Genomic DNA, 13,247 nt, shown 5'->3' with positions numbered 1-13,247 from the left:
TTGCATTAAAAATACAAAATGCAAAAACCCAAACAAACTCACTTAAATATGCTCACAATCAATATGTTAAATGCCCAAGTGGTAAAATAACTAAAGGAAGAATATTGCACTATGTTGTCCTGCATTGATTTAAGAAGTATATTGTAAAGATGTTTATAGTTACAAAATAATTTCTTCTTCTAAGTAAGATGCGCTGTCTGCAAATTTTAGAAAAGCACGTGAACTTGGGGTGTTTATCTAAACTCACTCTATGAGGTCCTTGACGTTGGTCCATTGCTGAGAATCTCTGTACATACATACATGTGTGTATGTATACATACATACATACATATATATATGAACAAACTAACGTGAACCTGTTGCACACTACAGCAACCTGCATCAGTCTTCATCCGAGCACACCTCTGAAGTGAGGAAAGATCATTATCCTTATTTTAAGAATTAAACAGAGGCTCTGTAGCTTCCCTCATGTCCCTTAAACAGCCTTTGGCAAAGCATGAAATTAAACCCATTATTCACCAGTCTCACACTACAGCCATAACCACTGACCTGAATGATGGACACACTGCAGTAGTCTTCAGCCTTTCATAAAAGTTATTCACGATTTTTTCCCCACACCTGATAACTGTGTGTGACAAAATTCTATGACAGCCAGCATGGCCCATGTGTTTTCTCCAGTAATTGTGCTAAAACTTCATATATCCTGTGCTGACTCAGACAGCCTTGGCTACCCAGATCATTTGTATCTCTGGAAAATTTGGGTCTGTGTGCATCTGCGGGGACAGAAGATCTGGCAGACATCTTTGATCTCACTGTTCCTAGAACTGAGATTAGGAAAATTCAGCTGTGATCCCTCTGCAATATGTCTAACATAGCCCCGGGACCAAACGACTTGTTAGGATCACTGATGTTTGCTACATAGACCTGAACCATTTAGGTCTGGGGATAGATTTGCCTCTTAGCTGAACTAGTGAGAGTCTATGGAACGGTTTTTTCTGGTTTGTCCAGTGCGCAAGTCATCTTCACACATGCACGTAAGCATGACACATTAAGTCATTACTGGGAGCTCAATGTGTATTACTAATGTTAAAATCGTGCTGAAGTTCCATCACTGCACGATGCAGATGCGTGCTTTTAATGCAATAGATCTAATATCAAAGAACGTACCTATGAACTGTGACAGAATAAAGCATTTAGTCAGAGTGTTTGGATAGCCTCCTATAAAGTATCATACTTAGTAAAAATAAGTGTCAAGCATGCTTCACGGATAATAAAGACTTTATTGGGTAAGTTGTAGCTAATTTTCTCCTGAGATATGTCAACACCATTCCATCTAATTTAATCTGGAATTGCAGTAATATATGATCATGTTGTACACATCAGCAACTGTGTATCAGGTGTTGTGGTGCACTCTTCCTTTCTGAGTGTTATTTCTTAGTGTCCCTTCGGTCTGACTTTTATTAATAAGTAGCACGACTAGTGAAAAATGTTAATCATTTCCCTTTCTCATTGCCTTGTTTGGGAAATGGGTAAGGGGTACAGGAAAGGGGAAAAGAGACTTCAAATTATTGTAGCCTTCCCTCATTTTACACCTGTGTCTATAAGTAATCAGGAGGCATAAAATGATCACAGTGAAGGGTGTGAAGCTAGAACATTTGAGATCACACAGCTCTTTTGTCTTTTCCTTTAGATGTAACAAAGAAGAGTTTAAGAGATTCCTTAAAGGAGCAGCCTAGCATTATGTCCTTCAGAAAAACATACTTTTGTTGGTATCTCTTATTCCTTGAGTAAATTTTACTTGCGTGAGAAATGTCCTTACCATCAGTAAGACTGATCATGTGGGCAAGAATGGCACATATAAGCAAAGGTATAGGATGGTATCAGTGATTATCCGAAGCCCAGAAGTCAATTACACAGCCATTGCATTAGTCCTCATAAGACCAAAAATAGATCCCAGGTGTTTTTATTTCTTATCCTCCTTAGAAAAAAATAGCAATGTTAACTATTTCTCATCATCTTCTGCATCTCTTTTAAAATATTTTCCTTTTGCATGCGTACCCATCAATTTTAACTTTTTCTGGAGACCCTATGCAGGCAGCAATGTATATTTGTGATCCTGTCTGTGAAAGATAAATGACTGTAAGCAAGTTCACTGCTTTCAGCTCTGGTGCACAGATTGGAGAACCTGTAGTGTCAATGAGTGTCTATCCATTCACACTTCTCTGAATTCCTGTCTTTTCACAAGTGCTAAAAAGCACAGCTGGACACAAATGAGCCATAATCACTCTTCTCCCATTTTTGTGTTTTGCATGAATTTTGGCAATTGACTGCCATGCTTTATTAATTAAAGGATTGTCTCTGTTCTTAGATGTATACCGATGCAAGTCTGTAGAGAGCTAGAGAATCAGTCTGCATCCTCTGGCAGAGCTCTAATGCCTGGATATTTATTATGAAGATCAGAACTGATAAAAAAGATGCATAATACTTAGTCTCCAGTATGTCCTCCGAATATTTTTACTAACATGGGTGCTCTGTACAGAACTTAGTTATGTGTGACATGCACACCAAAAAGCCCCAAAATAACTCTTTTCACTTTAACTTAAACCTTTTCTTTCCTTCCCACTCACTGATACATCTTTTCAGAGCCCTTAATTCTTATTTGCAGCTGGGAAGTCTCATAGTTTTCATCCATTTCCTTAATCCTCATCTTCCTGACAAAGCAGCCTTAAAACGGCTAGTTGTTGTGGAAGGGTTAGACATCGCCACGGCATTGTGGCACGCAATGCCACCAGGAAAAGGCCTGATTATTCTGAAGGACCTTTTCTCTTTTGGTGTCTGACATGCACTCTCTTAATGCAGCCCTCAGAGAGGCTCCTAAAACTGCAGTGACCTCCAGCCAAAAGTTGACGGCAGTTGTCAACTTTAGTCCACTTGCATAGCACAAGGAGGAATGTATATTCCTCGTCTGTACCCCAGGCCATGGAGGCAGTGTGACAGCCTGACTTTCTGCTCTTTTGTGGACATGGAGTAGAAATGACTTGACGGGGAAACTGCTAACTGATAATTTCCCCAGCATTTTTGTTTCAGTAGAAAAGGAGATGATAGAGTTATCTCCAGCACTGGGGAGCTCCACGGAAAAGAAATATCTTTAGGAGAGGAGCTGAGGGTGCTGAGGTCGGTTCAGCTGGCAGACTGTCCTTGAGGCTGCAGTAGCCAGGTCTGGGCAGAAAATCAGGGAACAGCAACCCAGCTTGCGAAGCTACCAGCTGGCACAGGTCTCTTGGTCACATATGAAAAAACCCTCTGCCTATAGCTTCAGGTCTGGCATAAGGAGATGAGCCTTTTTTAATCCATCCTGTGTGTGGGTTCAACTTCTTAAAAATAGTCGCTGCAGCTGCACGCTGTGAGTCTCTGTTCATTTGAAGTAGGAGGGATGCTGAGCAGGTTTAGAGCGTAGTGTCTTATTGAAGCAACATCTCCCCACTGCCTTTAATTTTCCTGGGGAAGCCTTCGGCACAGGCCAAGACAGGGTTCTGCATATGGGCCAGTATTCATATGAATGCATAAGCACTGTGTCTAAAGCAAGTGTGAAAACGGTACCAAGAATTAACAGCATGTTGAATAGAGCTTTCAATTATTCATTGAGAGCCTACTTATATTCCTCTTTGGCATTATACTTAGAGGTGTAACCATGCGTTTTCTACAGATTTTATGGATTAGAAAATCATAGGATTAGCCAGTCCATAAGTTAATCCTGATGTATGTTAAGTAACTCATCTAAAAAACGGATGCTTCCTATATGGGAAATGAATAATTAATTTTGTTTTCCTGGTTAAAAAAATCCCTCAGGTGCTTTTCTGTTTTCTGCTGAAGCTGAAATTTTTTAGTCCTCTGACAATGTCTTACACCCTCCAATATGTCTTGTTTCTATGGAGACACCAATGAACTGCAGCTTGCATTCTTCTGCATATCACAATACAAGGTTGCTTCAGAATTTTCCCAGTGCTTCACTCTCTTCTCTTTTAATTAGAAATTAATCAATAGGTTAGGTACTCTTGTCTCATACACTCACATATACATGCACAGACACATATGATCCCTGTGACTGTGAGCCAGCCTATGAACACAATGTATGCTTTCAAAGTTTTATTTTAGAGAACAGCACGTTTTATCTTGAGGCTTATAAGACCATAATTCTGAGCTGTATTGGATGGCAGGGTGGGAAGATGGATATCTTGTATGCATTAGATGAGATGGGAGGGTTTCATGCTTTTCAATAATAAGAAGGACGTGTGGAGTTCTGGCACGGCCTTGAAGCAGATTGTTGGGATCTTTGAATTTTATTCTCGTAATATTATCAGAGCTATTATTTGGCCCCATTGTCTGGCCCCCCTCATAACTTTTATGTGAAATTTCCCCCCTTCTCCCTTCCAGCCCGAATGGTGAATTATTGCATGAAGGTTCTGTAGATCTAATTCTCCAAGCCATATTCTTCCTCCCCTGAGGGCGCAAGGCTTCCTCTTCAGGGCAGTGGAAAGTAAACACCCGTGTGGCAGAACACAACGTGTTTGCAATGAGCATAAGAAAGAAACTATGTAAATTACTTTTTTTTTAAATTAAAAAAGTACTATGAAGTAAACAGTATTTTTAATTATCAGGAATCAGTGAGACTGAAATGGCGCCAGAGTGGAAGTTGTATGCTACTGTTAGTGAGCCCTTCGAAGTCAGTAACAAGCCTTTTCTTCCTGCAAGGTAGTCTGAATTATTTTACCCCAGTTAAATTCAACAGGTAAAATAGCTATGCTTTGTGGTGCTATGCTCAGGGCTATGCTGGTGCCCTAAGCTTTTTTGTTATTATCTATATTATATTGAAATTAATTTCCAGTGACAATTCAAAATAGCATTTGCAGAGGCCTCATAACTGATAAATGTTTACGTAAACCACCTGGTGATGGCAACAGATTACATCTAATGCTCAGTTTATATACTCACGTGCTGAGATGTATGCTGAGCAACTTTTTTCTCATTTTTTCTTTGTGCTACGCAGCTGTCTGTCTCCTACTGCTGTCTCATACGTTGATTGTGGTCTCCTCTAGACAAAGAGTATATTTTTGTCTTCCATTTTTTTTCAACTTCTTATGGACTTCCGAAGTTGAATTGTAATTCTTAGATGCTACAGCAACTAGTAATCCAATGAAAAACAAAGAGTTTTGATGATGCACTGCTGACTAGTATTTCTAGCCAATAAGTTTGTATATATGCTTATACATGCATACATAGATATATGTGTATGTTTGCCTTTTGCTACCCTTTTTGTTGTCAAACTGAAAACCAAAAATACAGTTAAGCCTTTTTTATATGAGATTTCAGAAAGAATGCTTTGTTTGAACTCTATGAACATTTATTGCACTCTCAATTTATTTTAAATATTCAGTATTTTTGTTAACAGACAGAAAGCAAGGTTTAACCTCTAAATGGACCAGAACATTACTGCTTTCTCAAGGATAATAATTGTAGCTATGCAAGCTAGCACATAATGGTTAAATATATCCTTGCTTTTGACAGAAGCTAGTGGAGTTGGAACAGAGATGAACATAGCTTATTAAATATAGCTCTTATGAAGACTGCTCTATAATTACTGTGATTTTTCTTTGTATCATTATGATCATAGGCTGATGAAAACAATGAATCGTGTGCTTTCAAGAGGCCAAGAACAATTCAGCCATAGAAAGAGATCACACCTAGAGTAACAGCCCTGTTAGTTTTCTTTGAGTAGTCTATGTAAATAATACACTATAAAGGTTAAATAGGTCCTTTCACCAAAGCTCCTTCTTCCACTGATAAGAGTTAAAAACTTAGAGGAGAATGCTCCAAGGAGGACCAAGAACACTTCATTCCATGAAATCTCATACATATCCATGAGCAAATCTTTTGATACTCTTTTTAACTGAGACTAGTTTTTAATGTATAAAAAGGGATCTGCTGAATTTTTTGCATGTCTGGAAGTTTTTTTCTGAGATGAAAACCTCAGAATGAAATGACCTATATATCCATAATGTTATGAGTACTGAAATGCCCAGTTGTCTTTGCTATCAGCTCTGACACTCCACAGATCCAAAATAGATCCGGGAACCTGGATTCAAATATTTTCGATCTTTTCTAACTCATGAGAGATTTCCATGGTTTTTGGCACTGAAAAGAGAACAAATAGCAAGGGTGTGTTCTTGTGGTCTAGATTATTTCCTTTCTCCCCAGGTCCGTGTTGATATGACTGGGAAGGCAGCAGACCCCAACATAGCTGCTCTAGGTCAGGAGTAGTGAGCTTTTCAGCGAAGACCTTGGCCAGTGCTAAAGTCCATTGTTTTCAGGAGTGCCCTTGCTTGTGAAGCTTTCCCCCTTGTGTGTGTACTGATAATTAGTGTTTCAGAGGACAGAATTTTGGTACTTAAAATTTTAGCTGCTACTGTCTACTTAGTAATGAAGAAGAATAATTTCATTTTCTTATTTTTAGAATTCATGAGGCAATTTAAGTGCATCAAAACTGAGCAGTATTAATTTCAGACTTTCAGTATGAAGAAAATGTGCTTGAGAACAATCAGTAATGTCAAAGACAAAGTTAGGGTTTAAGATCCGTTGATAGTCACTGTTGTGCTTGTAGAGCTGGAAGGAAGATAGGGACGGGCATGTCTGAGATCAGGGCTGGATACATTGCCTTTTCAAGCAACCACTCGACAGCTCCTTCCTTGAACCAAGCCAGCTTTGTATTAAAGGCATTAGTTTCGTTGCCTTGGCTACACGTACTGGAAGACTTATCTGAAGCCTCACGTTCCTGATGGTTGTTATATACCTTCTCATTTCTAGCCTAATTTATTCTCAGTTAGTCTGTTTGCAGGTCACCAGTAACTTTTAGGTAAAATAGGTCTTTTCCTCCTCTGTGTTTATCTGTTTTTGATGTTTAACAGAGAGACACCTCTCGTGCTTCCCTTAGTTATGCTGGAAATGTATTTGGAACTGTTTGTGTCTGTTGTACATTCACATATATTCACAATATGTGTGTCTATTTAAATAAATAATATTATCTTTTATTTAATAGTATTTGTTTGTTATCATGTACCCTTCTGCACAGCTTTTAAGCAACTTAATTGTTTTATCAATTGCATGGAGATAATTCAAAGATCTCAAATCTGTAAGGGTAAACCATGGTATGAAGTAGTGAGTATGAAGAGGTAAACAGAAAGGAGAACTGAAGTAAATAGTTTAAAACCCATTCTGAAGCAAATCCAAACCTTCCTGTAGGTTTGGTTTAAAAAAGAACACATACATAAGCAGTCAGCTTTTCTATGCCAAGGTAGTTTTCTGGTAATGCCACAATTAAACTTCAGTCAATTCTACAAATAATATTGAATTACTGAAACCAATTAAAAGGAATGATTTTGACAAACAGACTTTTAGGCCTTGCTGCAGAAAACCTGGCTGATGACACATTCCTGTTGTCCGATGTACTACTATAATGATCGGTCTCTGTTTCAGCCTTATTTAACAGTTTCATTAATAGTATTAAAGAAAGCAAGTGAACAGCATGTTAATGAAGTCAGCAGATGATGTAAACAGCAGGAAACAGAAAATAGAAGATACTTAAAGATTAGAAACATGAGCAAGAGGAGTTATCAATGTATCATATTCAGACTGAGAAAAAAGAGAAGCTAATGCATCTGGGATAAATTACTTCAGAACTGATTTTATATGGCTAATACATATTAAGTGTACAGAAATATACACACTAAATTACACTAAAACTTTTTTTTTTCTGGTTGAGAAAGGTCCGGTTTGTGATCAGTGTAATACCTGAAAGGGCAATACTGTCTTTGGAAAAATCTGTAGATAGATTGTGTAAAAGAGCAGGAAAGTAATTGCTGAGTTTTACACAAATAGGTGGATTGTAGGAGCAATTTGCTGTTGTTCAAGCAACAGCAAATAAAAACCAGTGGTTAAGCAGGCTGATTTAAGAGGAGAGACTGAATTATAATGACCAAGCAAACAAGGAGTGGAGAGGAAGACTACTATAATCTGCATGCCTGAAATATCCGTAAGAATTTAGAAAAAATATTACTTATTTAGCATTACCACAAATTTGATATCATATCAGGAAAATGTTGTTTATTAGGTGAAAGCAACCTCTTACCATATCACTTCAAGAATTAAAAAATAAATATGTAGAGGCTGTAAAGCACAACCTAGTGTAAATTAATGGAAACCTAAAATAGGCTGTAGGCTGCCGCTCACTAGCACATGGAAATGCCGAGTCTCTTCAACACCCCTCAGTATGAATGCGCGTTGCAGAGTCACTAAATTGTTAGATCTAACCTATTCTTTTTTTTTTTTTTTAATTCCCCAACAATATCCAAATTATAGGAGAGGAGACTTCCCAAGTGCTCCATTCAGCAAGCCCAATCCTACACAAGTTCTAAAATACTTCCCTTTCCCCGGTGTGGTGACATGCACGCTGCAGGCAGACTGACAACTACCTCCTCCAGTTAGAACATATAATCATCAATACCCTTCTGAGCTCATTGAAAATGTGACTAACTCAAGCCTCAGCTCATACATTGTCAAATCCCACTTGGTGAGTCTTGTTCCTGTTCCAGCTGGAGATGGGCCCACGCTGGAATTTGGGAATCTAGTTTTCACGTTCCGAAACTGAACAAAGAGACTCGGACTCATTTCTAGCCTTAGTCTTCTAAACTGCAGTCATGTCTGTAAGTAAAATGCTGAAACACTAGTTGTCTGGGAAAAATAAATGAATGATGATTTTAAGAAAGATGCTGTGGCTACTCAGTGCAGTAGCTTCCAGCTTTTTGGTGCTGTTCCCAGAAATGCTTCAACCATGGTGAGGAGCTCAATTCTCTAATTAAAAAAAAAAATTGTATCAAATATTTTTCAGCTTTACACTCTCAAATTAAAGCTTAAAAACCTCCAAGGAAGGAAAGGAGGCCAGATTGGAGGGGGAGGAGGTGAGAGGAAGGAAGCGGGTGGAGAAAACCACTATATTCCCAAGATGCAAGGAAAGTTGAAAAGTAGAAGAAAAAATATATTAAATCAGTGTAAACTAAGAGGTAAGTTTAAGGCGTTTTTTTACATTGAATGTATGTTTTGTTGGGGTATTTTTAGCAGTAAAATTCTGTATACTTTAAAGACATTTAAAATACATTAAAGTGAGGTAATTGCTTTTTTTTTTAATTTATTCTGCTATAAACTTGATCTATATTTTTATTAAGACCTATAAAAGGATGTGTTGTGCTGGGATTTTGCTACTTTTCTGCTGTTGCCGGTTAAAACTGTCTATTACCTCACCAATGACCTACATGAAGTGAAGCAACATCCCATGGCAGCAGGCAGGGTGTTTTGTTGTAGAGCTCGGCTGCGGAAGTTAATTGTTTATGGAGATTTAATGGGCATCGTGCTCCTACTTACCTACCTCACTGTAATTCAGTAGTGTATTGGTGTAGCTTAGGAAAAGAGCCTCTGAAGTAATAGATTTTGGTATAGTTAGGAAGATGGTTGACCTGCGTTCTTAACTTGAGGTCAGAGCAGTGTCTTACGTTGTTTATTAGTATTGTTGCTGTTATTGCTACTTGGTGTGCTGCCTGTACAGGGGTTGTAAAAGTTAAGTTTTGATCGGAGACCATATGCCAGCAGCTGAACAGTAAAGTCCGGTACACTTGAAAGCTCATTTGTTACTGGGATATTTGTTGCTATACTGCCAGGAGCCTGCCAGAGATGCAACGGAATAAAAATATTGCTGATTAATATGACTGTCTGTGTGTTGTAACACCATGTGATACTAAAGACTTTGTCACAGATGAGTTCAGAAAGGAAGGGAACTTAAATCTGGAAAAAGTAGAGGCAGGTGTAAGGAGGTTCTGCACAGCTGTATCAGCTGGGCAGAGCGGGGGGGCAGGGCTGTTCCTGCAGCCCTCAGTACTTACTGCATATATAGACCAGGTTATTTGCAGCATTTTTATCTTTGAAGGTTGGGAACAGGGTAGGGCAAGTGTGTGACAGCTGCCGTAATGGGAGAGACCTAAGCTCTCAGCAGTTGATGGTGAAGAACAACAGTACAGGCAAGGGGGTTTGTAGGGGGTGCTGCTGCCTTCCTCTCTGATCCTTATCCAGCTTCTGCTGTGTCTGGTCCTCTCAGGCTGGAGGTCATAGTGTGTTTAAAAGCTTCTGATGTCTCAATTGTTCATGAATTTATCCAATCTTGTTTTTTTAACCTGTTTACATTATTGATTTCAAAAACATGTTATGGAAATGGGTTTATAAATTAATCACATTGTCTTTGTTTTAAGCCTCCTGTTTGAGGATTTTATGGATTGCCTCAAGTGTTTTTACTGTGAAAAGTGAATAGTATATGTCACAGAGATGCTTATCACTGCCACCTTAAGCTGTCAAATTATATGCTGAAAAGTTGTGGTCTGCTTAGATTCCCCTCTATTTCGTATGGCTGGTCATCCTTGTCCCTCTCTGTACCTTTTCTAGCTATGCTATATTTCTTCAGTGATTCAGATGAAAATGTTAGCGATTTGCTGCCTTCTGAAGACACGTATGTCTAATGACTATCTCCCCTTGCTTGCACTCACCATTTAGCCTTCCTTAACTTTTCTAAATATTTTTTTCAGAGTTGAAGTGAGTGCTTAAATATTTCTACAGATAGCGTTACATAAATATATGCATGGCAGCTGTGCACTTCAAGATGAATATATTATGGATGAAGAGCTTGAATTCCACGGTATTTGTACTATTTTTATTCAGGCACATCCTGAGAATTTAGTATCAAATGGCCTAATTCTGCTCTAACTGACACTAAAGCCAGAATTAAACCAGAAACTCCTACCAGACTCTGTAGGATCAGGACTGGTCCTGCCTGCTAGAGAACAGAGCTCGACACCGCTTTCAGAAATGTTCTGAATTGTGCGTGAAGCTAGATATAAAGAAGTGCAATCTTTTATCTTTTGTAAGAGAGGAAACTTGGGAGAGAGGTAACCGCAATTGTTTAGCAGCTGTGACTGTAGGACTGGGGAGAGCTAGAAGATGGCAATGGCTGAGCAACAAGAGCTGTGAGGAGTAGGCAGGGAGAGCTGGCTGGCAGCCGAAGAGCGAGGGGTGTGAGAACAGAGCCCTGCAGGCAGGCAGGCAGGCAGGCAGGCAGCAGCTGCAGCTGCGGACCCCCAAGGGTGGCGGGGGTGCCACTACATTAGTCAGATACTCTGATGTCAGAATTTCTTCAGACATCCAACAGGCCTTGAACACCTATGAAGGTGAATGGGAATTTGGCATCCCAAGGCGCCTGTGCAATTTTCAGCCTTGAGGTGACTCAACAGAAATAAAGGGCAAGGTAGAAATTATGCTTAAGGACAGACTAGACAGCTGATGACTCTAGCAGTCTTTATTTTGTTCTGTATAGATTAATGGAAAGCATTTTCCTCAGACATTTGGAAACCATGACCTATATTTTAAACAGAGTCTTAAATAAATAATTAATATGGCAATTTAATCGCAACTCCATCACCAGACAAAATTATCCAACCAAGGAATTAATCATAATGATATTCTTCCCAGTACTTGGCATGTGTTCTTGTTCTCTCCCTTCCATGGACGTTTTGAACAGTAAGGGATCCCTTTTAAGTTGATACCATTTAGTATGGGACTAGAAGGAAAAAAAATGTTTAAAAGAGGTTCTGTATAAAAATATAGAAAATTACCTGGTTTGGGCATTTTCTTAAAGTCAGATGCCTTTGCTCATTGCTAATGCAACAGAATAGAAGTAGGGGCACAATCCAGGTTGCTAAAAACTCCATACGTAAAAATGAACCATTTGCTTGGAAACTAGCAGCAGCCCATACAAGTTGATGTGTTGGTATTAATATATCATTTACCAGGTGTGTTGCGTCAGCTTCACTTCACAACACATGTAAGATACAGAGTGCCATGAAGAAATTCAGGCTGGCGTTAATAAAGCTATGCTTGGCAGCACTTCAGGAAGAAAAGCTGCCTCTTACACTGCTAATTTGAGGATTTATCCAAATGTGCAAACAGAGTGAATCTAGCCAACTAATAGCAAACTGGAGTAACAAACAACAAATGTACTCTTCTATCACGTGTCACTATGAGCCTTACTATATCCTCTGACTGCCCTCTCTAGACAGGCAATACCTCTCTGACTTACATAGGGCACGTCTTAGTAATGCTTCAACACTTCCTTCGCTACAGTGTTCACCCAGCTGCAGCTGGATCAGATTGAATGGAAACAAAATGTTGTCAGCAATTTAAGGACTCTTTGACATGAGTTTTGCCAACAGTTCTGCTGGTAACTGGAAATACTAAAGGGTTTCTCACTGCGCAATATCTATCTTTGCCAAATTCTGTCTCTGCCTTTCCCTTCTCCCAGGTCGTGCCAGTGGTGCACCTTCTCCCCCTTACTATGTGTGACCTGTCCCTTGCATTAAGCATCCCTAGGTGCCTAATTTTTTCACTTTCCACACAGTCTGTATTCCTCCATGGTCACTAGGGTTAAAAAATAGATAAATGTGCACTATGGTGGAGAAAAGGACTGAAGGCAAATCCTTTTCCTTTCAGAAAATGATCCAGACTGGTAGAGGATGGCTCCAGTATTTGCTCCCCACCTCTGCCATGCAGAAGTAGTAGATAACACTTCACCCAAGGTAGAAAGGTTTAAATGTTGAGTAGATTGGAGAAAGTAAAGCATCATTTCTTGCTATCTTCTTCCTTCTGAGGTGCTCCACCCAAAAAAAAAGGAAAGATCCTCTATCCTCCACAATCATTTATATCTCTGTGGGGAATGCCTCCCTCTCCTGAGGCAGCCCTTCCCGTTTTCCCAGTAGTGCCTTTCTGGTCAAGGACGCTGTGTGAGTGCGGGCTCTGCGGTCACAGCAGCTGTTAGAAACCCACAAAGTTCCCAATGTGAACTTTATCCCCTTGCTTTTCATCACTGCTATGAACCCAGACAGAAATAAAACCAGGTCCCTTTAATATGTTCATTTTATTTTCTGAAGACTTTATTTAAATATTACTGTATAACAAAGTGTATTAGAAGTGTCCAGTCCTCACTAGATTTTTTTTCTTGTCCTTGCACATTCAGAGATGTTGTTCAATCCAAATCTCACACATGGTTCCCTGTTCTGGCAGTGCTCGGGCACAACGTGTTGCACTGTTGGGTCTGCTTTGCT

The sequence above is a fragment of the Pygoscelis adeliae genome, unplaced genomic scaffold (genome assembly GCF_000699105.1).
Source record: "Pygoscelis adeliae isolate BGI_AS28 unplaced genomic scaffold, ASM69910v1 Scaffold57, whole genome shotgun sequence".
In the NCBI taxonomy this organism is placed as follows: domain Eukaryota; kingdom Metazoa; phylum Chordata; class Aves; order Sphenisciformes; family Spheniscidae; genus Pygoscelis; species Pygoscelis adeliae.
This window is presented reverse-complemented; position numbering follows the sequence as displayed.